Consider the following 13,550-nt stretch of genomic DNA (forward strand, 5'->3'; position numbering starts at 1 on the left):
AACTTAATTGATGTATTATTATTCACTTTCGATTTTTGAATTTACTACTTTGATTACATTATGATGAACGTTTTTGGATTGTTATACTTTGTATGAACATTTTGTTGCTTCATTTGTTGTTTCATTTGTTGTTTTCTATGTGTTTTAGAATTGTGTGTTTTTGTTGTATATTTTGTAGATTATACTTTCAATTAATCGTTTATGTTTTCTTATTCATACTTACTAATGTGTTTATGTTCAGTCTTAAAGTCATTTTTGATCATTTATTTTTACATTTTTATATCGATATTATGTGTAGTGGTAAATAATAAAAATATTGTTCATAATATTATGTGCTGAAATTCTTTTTGCAATTGATCATGTGCTGTTTTGATATAGAACATTTTACTTATTTGTTAATGTTCATTCATGAAACTCTGTATGATCATTTATAATTGTATATTGTGCAGTGGAAAAAAATGATGATATTATGTATTTAGAAGCAGAACAGTCTGAATTAAAGGATAAAGAATTTAAATCTGAAGATGAAGCTTTCGAAGCGTATAATGAATATGCTTTTAGGAAAGGTTTTGGAATTCGAATTGGGAAGAGTAAGAGAAGAAGAGATGATTCTTTTTTGATGAAAAGCTTTGTTTGTTGTAATGAGGGATTCAAAGATAATAAGTGTAAGAATAAAAGGATTTATGAGAAGTTGGATCATCGAACTGGTTGTTTAGCTTTTGTGCAGTTTCATATTGATCGTTTAGGGGTCTATACATGTACAAGACATGAAATGGTTCAGAATCATGCTATGATTCCTCCTGAAAAAAGGCATTTGATAAGGTCTCAAAGAGATGTGAATAAAGAGCAGCTTCTTTTCATTTCAACAATGAAATTGAGTGGAGTCAAAGTTACTGATTCTTTGAGGGTTCTAAAGAAGGAGGTTGGGGGATCTCCTAATCTTTGTTTTACTGCTTCTGATGCTTATAATGCATTGTCATCTGAAAAAGCTGCCCAAATTGAAGGATGTGATAGTAACCAATTGATTAAATATTTTGCCAAGAGACATGTGGATGAGGCAGATTTTTATTATGATTTTGAACAAGATGATAGTGGTGCTTTAGTTAGTTTTTTTTGGCGTGATGGTAGGATGATGAGAGATTATCATTACTTTGGAGATTTGTTGGTTTTTGATACAACTTATAGAACTAATAAATATGGAATGATATGTGCTCCATTTGTTGGGATGAACCATCATGGTAACAATGTCATGTTTGGTATGGGTTTTATTCTTAATGAGCGCACCGAGTCTTTTGATTGGTTGTTTGATACATTTTTGTACTCAATGGGGAGGAAAAGTCCCATTACAATTATGACTGATCAAGCACAAGCGATTGCAGCGGGTATTAGAAACATTTTTCCTTCAACTGTTCATCATCGTTTATGTGTATGGCATCTTGAACAAAATTCTAAGAAACACATTGGAGCATTGAGAGCTTTGGAAGGCTTTACAGATTTGTTTGGATATCTTTTGAAGTATTGTGAAACTCCTGCTGAATTTGAATAATTCTGGAAAAGGTAAATTATTCTTTTTTGTATTTATTTTTTATTTTTATTATGTGATATATTTGATTATTATGTGATATATATATGAACATTTAGTGTTTTACATATGATCATACAATTTACTTTGTTATGTATGTTATCATAATATTATTAGTGTCCATATTGTTTATGATCATTATTCTTTATACAAATGTACATATTTTAATTTATATTTTGTTCATTTTTCAATTAATATATGATCATTTCTGTTATACAGGATGTGTGATAAATACAAATGTGAAAATGATGATTGGTTATGTGATTTGTATAAAATAAAGGAAATGTGGTGTCCTGCTTATTCTAAGAAGTATTGGTCTGGTGGTATATTGTCCTCTCAACGTAGTGAAACTACTAATAAGTCAGTTTCATAACATCTTAATAAGACTCAAGGTTTATGTGATTTTTATCATGTTTTTCTTGATGTCATTTCTGAGTGGAGAAGTAAGGAAGGTGCAAGAGATTACAATACTCTGAGGGGTAATAGGCACCTAGCTTTTGCTAATATTGGTATATTAGTTCATGCAAGATCATTGTACACTATTCAAGCTTATGTGCTTTTTGAAGAGGAGTTCATTAGGGGGACAACTTATGATCATGTTGATAATGGTTTGCGTTTTCCAGAATATTCATATCTTCTTTGGAGGCCTGGGAAGGATATAATTAAGCATGAAGTTGTTTTTAATAAGGAAACACATGCAATTTGTTGCACATGCATGTACTTTAGTGAGACTGGTTTACTTTGTTCTCATTCTCTTCGAGTATATCATTTGCATTGTGTGCGTAATATTCCAGAAGAGTATATAATGAAACGATGGACAAAGGCTGCCATGTGTAGTCATGGTATTGAAGAACCTACTTTGAGGACAAATGTTGTGGCTACTAGTGTTTGGAGGTCACAAACAATCAAAAAGTTTGTGAAGTTGATAACAAGTTGTCAGAATTCTTTGAATGCAAGGGCAGAGGTTGAGTGTTATTTCAATTTGTTAAAAGAAAAGGTTGAGAGCGTATCAGGTGTAATTGACTTTAGTGAACCTGTTAAAGAGGTTGAAATTGTTGATCTTGAGATCAAGAATCCTCCAAAAGCTAGGCCTAAAGGTGAGAGGAATGTAAGGCCTAAGAGTACCTTGGAGAAGCAGTGTAACAAGGCAAAGGGTAATTTCAAGAGGAAAAAGTCTCTGTACACTCCTTACAAAAGGGGTATAGGGCAAGCAGTTGTACAGGTATATGATCATTTAATATTTTTAAATTGATCATTCATGTTTTCGTAAATGATCATTTATGTTTTTTTTTTAATAAGAACTTGATGAGAATGGTTGTCCTGTTACTTATGCTAATTCTATTACTAATCCCACTGAATTGATTGTTTTGAGCAATAAACAATCTCAGGTAAATTCAAATGTGCAAAAAAAAAAAAAAAAAAAGTAGATTTATATTTTATTATTATTGATTTTTATAATTTAAAAATATAGGTTGGCTTTAATTCAGTTGTTGTAGAAGAAATTCCTTCTAGTTCTAAGGAATCAGATCAGAGTATTTCTAATGATTTTGATCAGGTATGTTGTTTGTTATTGATTATAAATTTATTTTAATTTTTTGCATTTATGATCTATATGATAATTTTTTTTAATCTTTTATTTTTTTTTTTGGTTTTTTTGTAGGCTACTGGTGAAAGCCCTATTCCATCCAGCATATCTATTGATGTTGATATTTCATCTATTGCTAAGGTTTTTTTTTTTCTTATTTTTTTATATAAGTGTTTGTAACTGATCATATACTGGTTTATTAATGATCAATTTAATTTTTTACAGGCGAAGGATTTTAATCTTGCTGAAGGTGTTTCTGTTGTTCAAGCTCGTTCTAATGTTGGTGCAAATAAAGGTGCTTCTTGTGTTAAAACTTATAATCAACCTACTGCGTCAACAAAATCTCATGCTGTTATTCAACCTACAGTTCCCAGGAATGTTCAAAATCCTACTCAGAATTGTTCAAATACCAATCCTGAAATGATCATATCTAACTCCAGAAATGTTCAATCAACAAATGGTCAAGTTATTTCTCCTACAGTTGAATAAAATGATCAAGGATATTGTGTTCAGAATGTTCAAGTTATTCCTCCCACAGTTCAAAGAAATGATCAAGGTGCTCGTGTCCAAAATGTTCAATCAAGAAATGTTCAATTAGGTTCTGGAAAGATTTCTTCTAGGTATGACAGGTTGTTAGCCTTTTTTGATACAAGTGTAGCTAAACGTTTGGTTAATAAAGATAAATAGGTTAGTATTTCAGAACATTATAAACATTAGACTTTTTTGTAATGTTGATTTAAGAACTATATTGTAATTTTGAAGTTTCAATCTATTATGTAAAAGACACAAGTATTATATTTTATATAGTACTATTTTTAGTATATTTGAACTTTGTGTTAGAATTTTATATGTTTTTAAAATTCTACATTTTTCAATGATTATTTAGTCATTAGAATTTTATATGTTTTAAAATTCTATATTTATCAATGATTATTTAGCCACTTGTATATGAACAAAAGTAAGAACCAACATCAAATTTATAAAACTTATAAAAATATTCATTCAAAGATTAAAATAAAATATCAATTACAATACCATTTTTAAAAATAAAATCTATAAGTCTATTTCTTAAAAACAATAGAGTCTATATATAAGATATGAACATATATGTAGTTGTAAATGAACATTTAAAACTAATTAGTTGCAAACTTTCTTGCTTTCCTTCTATTTGCTCTTGATTCAGTGTTTTCCTCAAATAACATCAGTTCTGCTGTGTATTGAAGCCTTAGCTTCCTAATTTGGTCCACCTGTTGAACAAAATGAATTGTCAAATTTTAATTAAACAATCTTTACTGTTTCATAAATGAACATTATATCTTAAATAATTGAACATTTATAACTCTTACATTGTTTGGTTTTAAATCACAAATCCAGCTCTCATTAGGATCAGCAGTGAAGGTTTCCATATGCTTCATTATGCAAACTCCACAGTTTGTATAGTTATCGTTGCTACGCCATTTCATCTTTTCCAAAACAACTGTGTAGTCTTCAATTCTATTTGCATCTTCATATCCAAGGTGTTTCATGTACTCTGCCAAACCTTTTAACTGATCAAAGCAAGAGTAAAAATTGTTTAGAAGTTGGTAATGTGATGAAGACATGAACAATTAATAAAATATAATTGATCATTTAGCCAAGTATAAATGAACATATTATCTCACCAGCATTTTTGGTTGATCTTCATATTTTGCTTGGATTGATACATGTTGTGGTAGTTTTCTATTGTCAATTATATGAATTTTGTCTTCTATATGATTGACGCACAATAGAAAAAAAATGTTGAGAAGTTGATACTGGGAAGAACACCTGAACAAATTATATAATGTTATTGGATAATATACTGAATGTAATTGAACATTTATATTAAATAAGAATTAAAACCTGTTTATATCCAACAATGCTGTCAATTTTATTCCCCTTCAGCTCATTGTCAATTCTTTCTATGAAGGCCTTAATTCTTGTCTTCATTGATGATCCTTCTCGACAAACTCTATTTGTGCACATGATTTGCTATTGAAATAGAAACAAACATATATAAGATTAATGTATTTTTAGCAATGATTTATCATAGGATAATAGAATCAATAATATAAAAATAGAAGAAAGACTAACATGAAGCATTGTTGAGAAATAAATCTTGCTTCTCGGCTTTTTATGATTAAGAAACCTTGCCCATCCATCTATGACATTATTTGTCACTTCAACATCATCTCCAAGAGTTTTCATTTCTTTTCTATTGATGAGATTCAAGCCATCATAGTATAAGAGTGAACTGCATTATGAACATTTAATAATATGAATGTGAACATATTTTTATAAAATATATTTAACCTTAAGTTTAATTAGAATAAGTAATTACCTTTCATCTTTTCCACCAAGAGCAAAGTCTACTGCAATTTGGTTCATGGCTTTCTCATCTTTAAACAGATCCTTGTACTTGACCAAGTAAGGAGATCGGAAAGCAGGAGGAATTGTTTGCTTTTCACGTTGTGGTCTTGTTGTTCAATATAAAAAATTGTTAAATTAAGAACTTTATAAGGAATATAATTGAACATTTGAGTGTATATAAAAAAAATTGAAATTATACCTTTCAACCTTTTCCTTTCTAGTTTTTTCTCCTTTTCTGCAATTGACTTTTTCTTTTCATCATTCCTGATCATATTACATAATACAAATGTACATTTAGGTATATGAAAATGTTCATTATTATTTTTCAACATTAACTTAATATAAATGTACCTTTTGTGACTTTTGAGGATGAAGCAACAATCTTCTTGTGTTCACTGAAATGTCAAACAATGTCAGTACATATTTATAAAATATAAGCTTCTTATATAACACTTTGTGTGCATTTTCAATTCATAAAATGAAAGATATTGATTTAACATAAACCACACATTCATATTACATATTCCACAAAATATTGTACACACAAACATAGTTTATGAAACTCCAGTTTCAAGTTACAAAACGATAGATACATAAGTTAAATTGTTCTATCTAGATAATTTATCCTTTCTAATTACATAACCCTAATAGTAAGACATGTCTTCAAGATTTTACCCCTCCACTTTTTCATCATTTTTTGTTTTTTCAAAAACAGCTTCCTTGTTTTGTTCTGCACCTCCAATTGTGCTTTTTGGATCTTCACTTTTTTCACCAACATCTGACCTAGGGTCAGCATCAACCACTGAACCAGATCCTGCATCTAAGAAAAATTGAATTAGATATGAATATTATTTCTTTGTAAATGAACATTTGACTCTTTATAATTGAACATTATACCTGTTCTAGGCAATCCTTTAATAATTTGTTCTGAAGCTGCTGAAGTTTTACCCAAATCCATTTCTCCAGCTGTATTATAAATCATCATTATGGAGATACACTAAGTTATTAGTATTTACACATAAATTAGAAATGAACATTTCTATTTAAGTTTATGTACATTATTTATGAATAAATGATCATATTACCATTTGTTGAAATTGTTGGTTGTTCAATTATATTACCAAGTGTTGAAGAGGTGGGCTCTGTTTCTGTTTTTAAAAATAAAGAAATTTAAAAATTAGACCACAAATTGAGAATTTTTCATATAAAAATTAGAGTAGTCTCTTTGAGATAGATTTTACCAATGGCTGGAGAAGGTGGAGTCAACCCCAAGCTGAAAGCTTTTCTGATGTCATATTCTTGTTCTTTTTCCTTTCCCTTTTTGCTCAATTTCTTCTCAGTCATTTGCTTCTCAGCTGTTTGCTTTTCAGACCCTTGCATCAGATCCTTCTCAGCTTGTGCAAGTGCATTTAGGAAATCCTCACTGCCAAAGAATTCTTCATCTTGGCTTAGAATCGATGGTTCCCTAGCTGCCACCTTTCCTAACACTTCATCAACTTTTTTCACCAAGTCATTTCCAGGGAAGATGTCCTTTGCCTTCACTAATTTTGAAGAAAGCTTTGACAGGTTTGAACAAGTTGTATTTACCAGGGAAACAAAATCATCCATGAAAACCTATATGAATGAATATTAAGAATTATGCAAGTGAACATTTAAGATGATACAAATGACCATTTATATTAACAAAATTGATCATTTTATAACCTGATGGTTTTCTTCAACTTCTGCAACAATCCTTGGTAGAATTTTTCCTCTCCCAAATCCCAATTCTAATTCAATCTTCAACCTCTCAAGAACCATGTCTCTATTCCATGCAGATATGATAGGAAATGTTCTTGGAGGCCTTTGTCTAACCTCTGAACCCTATCAAAATAGAACAACTACAAGAAAAAAAAAGGAACAGAACATTAACAAAAAATAAATGAGCATTAATTAAAATTTAAATGAACATTTTGTATCTAAGAATTTACCATCAGAAATTGAAGAGGGCCTTTGTAGAATCCCTTTCCTTGCTGCTTTCTCCAATCAACATGACATTTGATCAGTGAGTCGTATACAAACTGACACCAGTTCAAATTTTTTATTTTTTCTTTGTCCATCGTAGAATAAAGAAATTTGAAATGGCATTGATTGTTTGATACACATTTCATCAAGCAGTTCACAGCCACTGCTAAAAAGTTAGTAATGAAATGTTCAGTTGGTGGTCTGTTGTTGGAGAATTTATCATTTATGTATCTGTAGACACCAAATTGTGTCTCCCCAAAACCAAACCCAATGATGAATGCCTTTCACGTTGTGTTATTATCGAATTAGGTGAAAGTGGTTTGGAAGTCGAGTGTTGCGGTTTAGTTTTAATTAAATTCTTTTCTCTCTGTTTTTGAAAATGACTTTATTTATTTGAAAATAGCCAAACCAGTTTAGTTTGGTCCATAATTAAGGTCCAATAATAGTGTAGCTGGATGGGGCTCGAAGAGATCTTTCCAACGATATATTATAAGCCCAATTCCGATGAATAATGAGGAAGTTATGGCCAAAATACTAAACTGGGCCTGGTTAATTATTTTAAATACGGCCCAATGATCTAGAGGAGGGCCCAATGTTAATTATTATTCCTAAAATTATCAGGATTAATTATAGTTTTCTAGAAGTTTCTAGAAGGTTCCTTTTAATTCTAATATTATTAGATTTAATAATTAATTATCTTTAATAGATTTTTATTTGGAATAATATATCGTTTTATTATCTTAAAAATATATATTTTATCTTCTGTACGGATTCCGTAGATCAAGTTGATTAAAGATCGGATTCCGCGTGAAAAAACGCGCTAATACAGGCTGTCGCCAAACGACAAATCTGTCGCCGCGCGACAGACCCTGTCGCGTCGCGACAGAGTCGATTCCTGGCGACAGCATGTAGTTTTATTCCTTATCAAATTCTATGATTTTTCCGGATTATTTTCATTATAAATAGGGTCCGAATTCCTGTTTTCAAGATCAACAACAATCATCAATTCACATTCAATTATTCTTTAATTTTCTCAATTCTTATTCTTTCTCTCCCTATTTCTAAACCAACCTTTTTACATACAATATTCCGCATTCACAAGACTTAGAGTCACTTATCCAAGTTTGAAGTTGCCTTCGCCCTAGACGTGCAAGGTTGATATTTTCTGAGGGTTTGGTCCAAAACTAGTCTAAACTTTGTTTAATTTGATTTTAATTTAATTCTTTAATTCTTTAATTATTCTTTATTATTTTCATTGAAGTTTACTAACTTGTGTATTTTGTTATTAGAAAGAGGTACGAGGCTTCAAAGTATGTAATCTTATTACTCTCTTTCAATGTAGAAAGCATGCTTATTATTGATTAATTCCTAGTATCATGTTAGGATGTTATTTAATGCTTTCTAGTATCGTGTTTAGGTTGCCTCTTATTATTTCTAATATTATGTTATCATGTCAGTGCCATGTTAGGTTTGAAGCTTTGATCTTTATTGTTTAGTGACATGCTAGGGTTTGTTATTAATCTTGTTAGTATCATGCCTAGGATCTTGCTATTATATTTAAGCTTTATTATATCATGTCCTTATCATGCTATTATCATCGTTATTGATTTATTATTATGTTGCTTGATATTTTATTTTATTGTTATTGCTTGATCACACCTTTTATGATTGTTAAAGGGAATTTGTACTTGAAATCACGCTTAATAAGATAATTAATAATTTGGTTTAGGCTAATGTGATTTTAACTCAAGTGATCGCTAATAATAGTCTTATTTGTGCATTAATATTCAACCAACATAGATAAACAGGGTAGGTTTAATATAATGTTTGTATGTTATTCGAAAAGCGCACATGAATACGAGCAGAACAAAGTAGAGTCCTATTTTATAGGGCGGGTCCTTTCTTTTGTAGATTGGATTCGTACCCTCATCCCCGGACCCTGTTTGGTTCAAGACCTTATGGAGTAGTTGATGGTCATTTTGGATTGTCTTTTGGGTTTACAAGTTCCTAAAACTTGTTGGCGACTCTTTTTGCTCTTTTTCTTTCCCTTTGGAACGCCACCGTACTTTAGTGTATGATCACAGTGGGGTTCAAGTTTGGGGTCATAATGCTTGAAATATTCCCTACAGTATCCATTCACAATCTGCAAACAAAATGAACAAAATGTTAATACTTTTGATCATTTAATGTATTTAAAATGAACATTTAAAACTGATCATACCTGGCTCACTGATGGAGTTTTTCCTGACCATGATTTTCTCCATTTCTTCAGAAATTCTGCATACTCCTCACTAATTTTATCAGACTTTGGCTCAACAATTGGAATTTCTCCTGTAGGCAAGCCATAAACTACCCTCACATCCTCTACCTCAATTTCAATTTTTTCATTCTTTGGTAGTTCAAAACACTGGCTATTCTCTTCAAAACTTCCCAATAACCAATTACAGAACTTTTGATCAAGTTGAGGTAAACTGATGTCAAGAAGGGATCCTAACCCTATATCAACAACTTGTTGTTTTTCGGCAGGTGTCATCTTTTTTATCCATGCAATGAACTTCACATGTCCTCCTCTCTTTGAAGATTTCTCTTCCTCAAATTCTTCTTCTTGTATTTCCTCAACTTCATCAGTTTCCATTGCTTGAACAATTTCAGCTTTCATTTTCTTTTTTCCCCTACCTTCAACCTTTCCTTCATCATATACTACCAACTTCTGCTCCAACTTTTCAGCCTTTGGCTTCACTGACTTCCCCTTCTTTGCCTGTTTCTTCTTTGGCTCATCATCATCATCATCACTGACAGGCTCTGCTTCTGCTCTGTAAACTGACTCTTCACTATCATCATCACTGTCCGTAGAACTTTCATCAGTAGGATCTTGAGATGGTTCATCTGATGGTACTTCTTGTATCTTTTTTCTCTTTCCAGCATTTTTCTTGGCAGGACTGACATTTGAAATATCAATTTATGATTTTGTTAATGTATTGAAAATGGAAAGTAAGAAAATGATAAAATGAACAAAATTGTTTCCTCAAATGATAATTCTATAAATATCAATTGAACATTTATAATATATCATTATATACCTGTTTTTCTTTTGCCAGCAACCTTGGAAGTTTTCTTCACTTCTTCTGCAGTTTTCTTTTTTCCATCTATAAATTGAAATTGAACATTAATGATATACCATCATAAATGATCATTCTATACATTAAGATTGAACATTTACCCTTTTTAGCAGAGGCACTTGGCAATTTTTTGGTTGGAGTAGGTGCTGGAACATATTCAACAGGAGCACCCGCCATTTTTTTGATTGGAGTGGGTGCTGGAGATGGTGCATCAGCTTCCTTTTGAATAGGAGAAGTCCTTGTAGACATTCTTCTCTTCTGACCGATTTTTGCAGTTCCTTCAGCAGGTTCAACATCCTTTTCAGATTCATCTAACAGAACATCTATTTTTTTAAAAAAAAAAAAAATTTATGTTAGTATATTTTAAAGTGTAATATTTATTGTTAAATAGAAAAGTATTATGATTACCTTGGCTCCTTGTAATTCTACTACTTGGCACAACAACAGGGTTTTTGTTTTTGTTCTTCCTTGCAACCGTTTTGTATCTTGTTTTCCCTTTGGTTGACTGATCACTTTTTTGTGATGATGGAGCTATCTCATCACTCATTTTTGTGAAATCTTTATCCACATCTTGATTTAGAAGACGAGTCTCATCCTCAATTTCAACAAAATCATCTACAGTTTGTGCTGCATATGAAATGATCAAATATAAAAGTTTAAATAAACATTTATGTAAATAAGATAACAAATGTTTACTATATACAATATAAATGAACATTTCAGATAATGAATATTACCTTTTTCTTTTGCAGTTGAATGTTCCATTACTTTAGACTTTTGTGAGTCTTGCTTTTGTCCATCTGTGTAATTTTAATTAGTGAAATTTATTATTATTTTTGAACATTTATAATTATGAAGATTTAAAATGAACATGTATGTAAAAATATGTACATTTTTTTCCACTATTTACCTTTCACATCAATTGTCTTTGAAGACTCATCTTCCACAGTTTTCTCCTTCCCAGGCCCTTTTTTCCCTCTTGTCCTTCTATGAATGTTCAAAAAGTTTAAATTTATATTTTTTAATATTATTGAACATTCAAGATAATATAGATCCAATATGAACATTATATGTAATAAAAATGTACATTTAAAATTAATTACCTTTCACAGCTGTTGTCTTTGAAGACTCATCTTCCACAGTTTTTTCAGGCCCTTTTTTTCCCTCTTGTCCTTCTGTGAATGTTCAAAAATTTTAAATTTATATTTTTTATTATTATTGAACATTCAAGATTATGTAGATCCAATATGAACATTATATGTAATGAAAATGTACATTTAAAATTTTTTACCTTTGAGGTCTGTTTCCCCAGTTTTGTCTCCTACTGGCCCTTCTTCTTTCTGTTTTCCCAGTCTCCCCAGTTCACCTGCAAAAGAAATAGTATTGTTAAAATTCATATTTATAATAATTAAATAATAATATTCAATAAATTTGAACATTTACCTCTCTTGATTTCCATTTTTGCCTTTTCCACTCTTTTGAGACTTTCCATGATTCTGATTGTTGATTCTTTGAACTTCCTGTAAATTTATTATACTGTTAAATAATTTTGAAATATCTACATTATTTGATTATATTAATTCACTTATTCAAATTTGAACATACTTTTGGTTTCTCTTTATGTCTAAATGTATTTGTTGCATCTTGTCCTTTAAGGTTATTATTTTCGATTTATTTGCAGGCTTCTATTGATCATCATCTTTTGATTTTCTGATAATTCATTAAAATATGTTTGAATTTACAATTTTGATAACATAAATTACAAATGAACATAGAGTATAAAGAAAATGAACATTCAACTTATCTTAATGTTGACCAAGAGTATTCTTTTCTGTTTTTCTTTGCAAATAAACATAAAATGTATAGACAATGAATATTTAATTTATCTTACTTTTGTACAGGAGTATTCTTTTCTGTATTGCTTTGCCCTTCTGGTTGAACTTCTTCCAGTTGGCTGAAATAAACATTAAAAAATTATTTAATAAAAATGCTCATAAATGGAACACAAAATAGACATTTATCAAAAATTAAATGAACATTATTTATTAATACCTTTGATCAACATCATGCTTGTCCTTTTCAGAAACAATTGTATCTTGTTTTTGCTCCACATTCTTTTCACTGAATATTGTATATATTCATTTATAAGAATTTGTATTATTAAAAATGAACAAATTATGTATGTAAAATGTACATTTATTTATATACAAGTGAGCATTAGTATACCTTTGATCCCTACTCTCTTTGTCAGTTGCAGACTCACCCTCAGTTGTTGCATGAGTAGCAGAGATGTTCTCACTTTGTTCACTTTAAAAAATATAGTTATTTTTATATAACATGCAATTAAAATATGAACTAATTTATACAATCAAGAAGAGGATTAGTTATTTTGGTATAAAGCTTTTATACATTATTGGTTGATTTGTCTCTGGTGGTCTTGATTTTGACATAACAAATTTCACTCGAACCTTTTTTTTCACTAAAATTTTAAGAATTATCTATTAAGTTTGGCATACATACACAATGTACAATGATTGCATATAAAAACATTTATTTGTACACATATAAACTTACTTGTTTAAAGTGTATCTTTGATAACTATTATCAAATTCATTTTGTTCTATAACCTTCCTTAGAGTTAATGGTTCAGATTTTCCATCTCTAAATTGGAGTAAGTGTATCACTCTAAATGGCACATCACTACAATATAAATTAATCACAGGACATTAGTTTGAATGCATACAAATGATTATTCTCATATTTATATATGTGCATCATGTGTCAATGAAATGTACATTTGTTATTTAAACCCCAATGAATACTCAAATGAACAAAGATAAATATATGATCACAATTATATATATAAATGAAC

This window comes from Chenopodium album, chromosome 21, assembly GCF_948465745.1.
Source record: "Chenopodium album chromosome 21, dcCheAlbu1.1, whole genome shotgun sequence".
NCBI lineage: Eukaryota > Viridiplantae > Streptophyta > Magnoliopsida > Caryophyllales > Amaranthaceae > Chenopodium > Chenopodium album.